The 6,724-nt window shown below is 41.7% G+C and overlaps 1 long non-coding RNA gene across 1 annotated transcript; it reads left to right on the top strand.

The window, feature by feature from the left end:
• The first annotated feature begins 1,057 nt into the window (after positions 1-1,057).
• On the top strand, positions 1,058-5,360 carry LOC120930287. The gene is made up of 3 exons (XR_005747686.1): positions 1,058-1,158; positions 3,551-3,662; positions 5,321-5,360. It is a non-coding gene; the product is annotated as an uncharacterized LOC120930287 (long non-coding RNA).
• Positions 5,361-6,724: the final 1,364 nt, after the last annotated feature.

The raw sequence follows: 6,724 nt of genomic DNA, 5'->3' as shown, positions 1-6,724 counted from the left end.
AATGCACCTGAATGCACATGTCCTTATCTAAGGTTAAGAAAAAAAGGAGGAAAATGCACTGGAATGCTTTAAAAACACACCAAACATGCCCTGGAATGCATCAAAAACACGCATGCAGAAAAGCATCGGAAACGCATCTACCACAGCGAGATCTCTCGGAAGTTGGGACAGGTACCTGTCAAAAACAGGAACCTGCTCCCCTCCCCCGAAAGGTGGCAAATGTGGCAAAGTAGGGGGGGGGAGGCAAATAAGTGGAGCTTCCACTTTTGGGTGGAACTTCGCTTTAAGTGTCATATCCCTGCCCAAGCTGCAATGTTGTCATGTGCCAATACTAGGCTGGGCTGGAAGATAAATATGGAAGTGATGAGAGCTGCATTCTTGTGTGTGTATATACACAGTATATATGTGTGTGTATATAATATATATATATACACATACATACATACACACACACACATAGAGTATATCTGATATATATATATATATATACACACACACACACACACACACACATAGCAGAATGAATATACAGCGTGTATGTGTGTGTGTATATATATATATATATATATATATATATATATATATATATATATATAGAGCTTTTTTTCTCAGAAAATAGGTGCAGGAGGGTTACACACAGAGTGCAGAGCTGTCACTTGTAAACACAGAAACCAGACTTCTGTGTTTACAAATGATTGTGGTGAGCGGAGGCACCAAAGGGTCTGAGCCAAAGGTAGTGGAACTGAGTTCCCCCAAGTTCCCCCTGAAAAAAAGCCCTGTATATATATATATATATATATATATATATATATATATATATATATATATATATATATAGCTAGAATGCCTCTCCCATCACTTACTTACATGTATAAATATTTTTCTCATTTCTTTTTTTTTCATTCCTTTTATTGGGATGTGGGTCTGTGATTTCTGTGCCTTCAATCTTCTAATATGTAAATCCTGCCCTGGGAAAAACTCTTCAAACAGACAGACTTCTATCATAATACAGGAAGACAGGAAGTAAGCTGGGTGGGAACAAGAGGGGTGGTGAACTTCCACCTCTCACTTCCTGTAAGGCTTAGTCTGAAAAGGAAAGCATGGCATGGTGGAGACACTCTCTCTGTTTTCTGCTGGATGGATTCTCCTGGATTAAAGGTATGCCTTCTATCAAATAATATTAGAATTGTGACAGTTTGGTGCATGAGTTAAGTTGTATTTGTCTATTTCCTGCTGAATAGTTCTCATTCTGTGTGCATTCACCTTCCCAGTTACCATGCAGCATGTGCACAGTAATGTAATATTATAGAGCTCCTCTTCCACAGCATGTCACTCTGCTTCATATAATATGTGTGGCTTCCATGTTATATCCAGTGACTGTGTAGCATACTTTCAGTGCACCCTGCTTCATATAATATTATACGGCTTCCATTCTATATCCACTCACCATGCAGCATAGGGGTTGATTTACTGAAGGCAAATCCATGTTGCACTACAAGTGCACTTGAAAATGCAGTCGCTATAGATCGGAGGGGAAGATCTGAAATGAGGGGAAGCTCTGCTGATTTTATCATCCAATCATGTACAAGCAAAAATGCTTTTTTTTTTTCATGTCCCCTTCAGATCTACAGCGACTGCACTTCCAAGTGCACTTGTAGTGCAAAGTGGATTTGCCTTTAGTAAATATACCCCATTATAATGTCAGGGCACAGTGCTACCAATGTTTTATGTCTCCCTCCCCTTTTGCATATTATCTGCCCTGCTACTAGGTGCCAACAGATATGGATTTTTTCATACAGATACCAATTATGGGCCACCTTTCAGGCCGATAACAATATGAGGTACTGATATTCTGTTTACATCCAGCTGCCCCAGAAGTAGCCTGATATCAGTTGACACCTAGGCCTTTTTTTCTATTCTAACAGCCACTGTCAGAATACAGGAAAAAAGAGCAGATAGCAGGGGAATCAATAACCAGGTTGCTATTGACTATTTTAAATTGCAGTAGCCAATAGCTAGTGGGCTATTGCACCCGCCCACTGCCTGTTGTCAATCAGCAAAGGAGAGGATTTGAAGGAGAACATTCTTCTTCAGGTCTTCCTCTGCTGATTACCCCAGTTGAAGTCCGTTAGCGACGAAACCGGTCGGGTGATTACTCCACTGCATCCCCATTGCACTCTCAACTTTGTTTGGAATACTCCCCACACCTTTATCCAAGGTGGGAGTTTGCTGCTGTATTTTTCTTTTTGCTATTTTATTCGTTTGATTTTTAGCGGAGTGACCTTTTTCAAGTGTGGCTATTTCAAGTTTTTTATATTTCTACTGCATTCCTTGCCACGTGTGTGTACTTGAAATGCTTTTTTATTAAACGTTTTTACACTATGAGGAGCACCTCTATTTTTTCTTTCTTATACCACTTTGGGTGTTTTGAGCTACTATCGATTAACTGACCTCGGTCATCTATCCTGGAAGAACAAGTGCTTCAGTAACCATTTCTGGTTTGGACACGCGGAGTGAGGACCCCTGGACCCAGACAATCGGTCTATACAAGCTCTGACGACCCTCCCACCGTATGGTGGTTGAGAGGGTCCACCAGTTCTGGTAAGGGTACCCACCCATTTACTTATTTACTTGTCCAGCACTGAAGACAGTTGTATTTGAAGATATCTGCTCCACCCAACACTGGAAGTTCATATATGTAATTTTGACTCCACATTCCCCAGCAGACTTTGTTTTTTTGCAGGATTGGGTTTATGCCTACGTCATTGAGGCACACCTGATCAACAGTGGAATGTTGGTTTTGGAGGACTGTTTTTACAGCTAACTCTTTGTCTCTTTACTACAAACATCCAGTTTGGTTATATATATATATCACTTTGTTGGTTTCATTTTATTTTTCAACACATGTATGGTGGTTTACACCACAGGTATTTCACATATGTATATTTGCTTGTTGATCTTGGTTTGAGCACAGATCTGTCTGTAATTTTGCCATATAGGAGCATTTTTCACACCACAGCTCCCAATGCTCACTTCACAATTTCACTATTGTGTATTTAGAGGTGCTGGACTTAGTTATTAAGTCATCCACCCTCAGGGTACACATCAATTTCACCCTTTTTAGGGTCTTCATATATTTTTGGGCGCTACATTTTCTTTTTCACATTTTTTCACCTTACATCCATATGGTATGTTGGCAGCCTGATCTACACTAATATTTGGTTTGCGCATTATTGTATATACACCTATTTTCCTCTGCTGATTGACAGCAGGCAGTGGGAAGGGGGCGCAATAGTCAGCCTAATTTTAAAATTTAAACAGCCAATGGCAGTCTGGCTATGGTTCCCCCACTACCTGCTGTTTACCTTCAGCTGCCATCAAATAAATTGTGCAGAAGAAGGTTAGCGGTGTGTGTGTGGGGGGGGGGGGGGGGTGGTGGATGGGGTATGTGTGTGTGTGTGTGTGTGTGTGTATGTGTGTGTGAGGGGGGGTGGATGGGGTGTGGAGGTGGAAAGCTAACATTTTTTATTTTTTGGGGGGATTTTGACAGATGGGCCGCCAGCCGCTGTCAAAGCACCTGACCAAGACTGACAGCTGGTGAATGGAAAACCGGAATAGGCACTTGGAAGAAGGAAACCAACAACTGAGACAACTTGCCTTTGGTAAGCAGACAACTTAATTACGGTGGTGGCACCTTCCATTTTTTTATATCATTGCATTCAACTGGCACTGTATCTGATCATCATATCTGCATCATCCTTCATTATTCATTTGGTCATCAGTGTTTGAGTTTTGTGGCGATATCATTAAGAACTTTTGAGGTTTGGTTTGCCAATTGTGTGCTGTTGGCATACAATTTTGGGATCACCAATTTGGCGTATTAACCTCTCAATGTTTATACATATTATTGGACATTCATTTTGTGAATTTATATACTAATTTTTCCGTGCACTCTGATTTTTTGTTTTGGTTAATTATTGTGCACCGTTTTTGGCATATCAGCCCCTGGATGCCAATATTTCAATGTGAATTGGTATTGGTGAAATTTTTGTATTTTAATCGAATTTTTTATATTGGCGCAGTCTTTTCATTTTTTATGTATTTATTGTGTGTTATTCCACCAGTACTGATTTTTTTTTTATCTTTATTTTCTGTTTGACCAATCATTTTCCCTTTCATTCTACAGTGTTTTATGGCAGAGTTAGGCAACCTTAGGCCTCGTACACACGACCGATCTATCCGCTGGGATTGATCCGCGGATCAGTTCCAGCGGACAAATCCGGTCGTCTGTACGGCCTAGCGGATATTTATCCGCAGAGATTCCTCCGGCCGATCGTTTTCAAGCGGATAGAAATTTCTTAGCATGCTAAGAAATCTATCCGCTTGAATCGTGTCCAGCGGATTGATCCGGTCGTCTGTACAGACTCACCGGATCAATCTGTCCGCTCCCCTCCCTCGCATGCGTCGTAATGATTCGACGCATGCCTGGAAGTACTTACCTTCCAGCGTCGCGCACGTCGCCGCGTCATCGTCGCGGCGACACGTCACCACGAATGTATTCCGCGCGGATTTTGATCCGATGGTGTGTACAAGCCATCAGATCAAAATCCGGAGGAGGAATCTCCGCTGGAAACGGTCCGGCGGGCCGTTTCCAGCGGATATCCCCTCGTGTGTACGGGGCCTTAGAGAGGTGGAGATCTACCTGAACAACATGGGAGAAGTGAAAGATCACTGGGCACAGTGTCCTCCAATGTTGCCTCCTCACACCTGACTAAAACCTATAATTGCCGTACTACCGCGCTGCAATCACGTGCCTGCATACCGCACTTGTGAATGAGCCCTTAGTTGCATTTGGCAATAGCACTTTTAAGGCTCATTCACATGTGAATTTGGGGGTGGTAAAACCCTACCCCCAATCCCTACCCCCTTTAGCTTCTAAGTGGGGGTCACGGTGCCATAGGAGGTGGATGCTTGAGAGTTACTATTAGCTCTCAAGCAACCAGAAACAACAGTACCAATGGGGATCATTGGGTAACTGGGAGTTTACTGTACTATTCATTATAGTATCAGTGAGGTAACTACATACTATATACACAAGTAGGATTTTTGTTTTGTGGAACATCTTTACTTTTACCTTGGGAGAAACCCTCCTGGAATATTTTTGATCTAGTGGGGGGGTCAGCAGCAGACTGGAGGAAGCCCTCTAATCATGTAAAAGTACATTTTTTCCATGTCATCAATTTCTAACAAATGAAATGAATGGATATAGTGAGAAAATAGGCCATTATGTTACTTAAAAAGTTTTTATGCATTTCCATAGATTTGCCTGGTGTAATGGATACTTTGAAAACCACAAGAGCGCAGCTAATAGCACTGAAGAATGATGGTGGAAGTTCATCCTGTGTGGGTGTATTGTGTGCATCACCTTCTGTCCCGTCTGAAGAGTTGAGCTCATCTCCTTGTCAAGTGTCGTACTCAAGGCCTAAACAGGTAGGTTTTCTTTTGGTACCGAAACATTAAAACGTCTTTTTTTTAAAAAATATCAAACATGTCCTACTCCTATTTACCTGCTCTGTGTAAGGGTTTTTGTACAGAGCAGCTCAGATCCTTCTCTTCTCAGGTCCCATGTCGGTGCTCCTGAACCAGAGCTCTGTGTGTCCAATCACACACTGAGCCTTGCCTTGACTCCATCTCCTAATTAGCTCACTGGCTGTGATTGATAGCATCGTGAGCCTATAGCTCCCACCGCTACAGAAAGCCAATCAGCAGTGCAAGTCCCTGAAGAGACAAGGCTCTCATGGACATCGCTGGATCGAGAGGGGGCTCATGTAAGTATAGGGGGCTGCTGCACACAGAAGTTTTTTTTTTTACCTTCATGCATAGAATACATGAAGGTTAAAAACCCTTGTGTCTTTACAAACCACTTCAATAAAAAGTAACTTTTAAGGCGGTGCCTCCAAGCGGCTGAGAGATGGAGAGAAGCGGGTACAATTATACCCTATGAAAACATCAGCTTTGACATGTAGACTGTAAGCCAATTTGACTGTTGTGTCAAAATGAGATATCTTGCTCAGTCTGGTAGTAGTCTGAACTAATAAGGCAAGATGTTTATTTTTATACTGATTTTTGAAAAGTCTACAATATTTTGAAGTTTTTATACATGCTTAATTTTGTTAGTTTTATTTACTCAGCTGCATCTGTTAGACTCCTTTCACACTGAGGCAGTTTTCAGGCGTTTTAGTGCTAGAAATAGCCTTTCAGTGCAATGAGTAATTTCACACTGGGGCGGTGCGCTTGCGCAACATTAGAAAAAGTCCTGCAAGCAGCATCTGGGGCGGGTTGGGAGCGCTGCTCCTAAAATGCACCTGCCTATTGAAATTAATGGGCAGTGCTTCCAAAGCACCCTAAAAGCGCATTAAAAACTGGTCTTTTTCCCTTTAAAAAAAAAAAAAAAAAAAAACTAAAGTGCTACAAAAACACTGCAAAACCGCCGGAGCTTTAGCAGCGCTGCAGTGTGAAAAGGGTCTTCTTATATGGCTTTAGATTCACAGGGAAAATCTAAGAAGTCTAATATTTTCCATTTTCTTTTTAAAGCTGCTACTTTGGCAAAGTTTCCTGGGACTTCATAAGCTGTGATCAGTGACGCTGTTACGAGAAAAATTGCAGCTTTGAAATATCACCTGAAGGGAAACATCAGGAACCTCAGTAGAATACCACAAACTTT

This window comes from Rana temporaria, chromosome 3 (assembly GCF_905171775.1).
Source record: "Rana temporaria chromosome 3, aRanTem1.1, whole genome shotgun sequence".
NCBI classification, from domain to species: Eukaryota; Metazoa; Chordata; class Amphibia; order Anura; family Ranidae; genus Rana; species Rana temporaria.
Note: the sequence above shows the minus strand (reverse complement) of the source record. Positions and strands in the feature narration are given on the sequence as shown.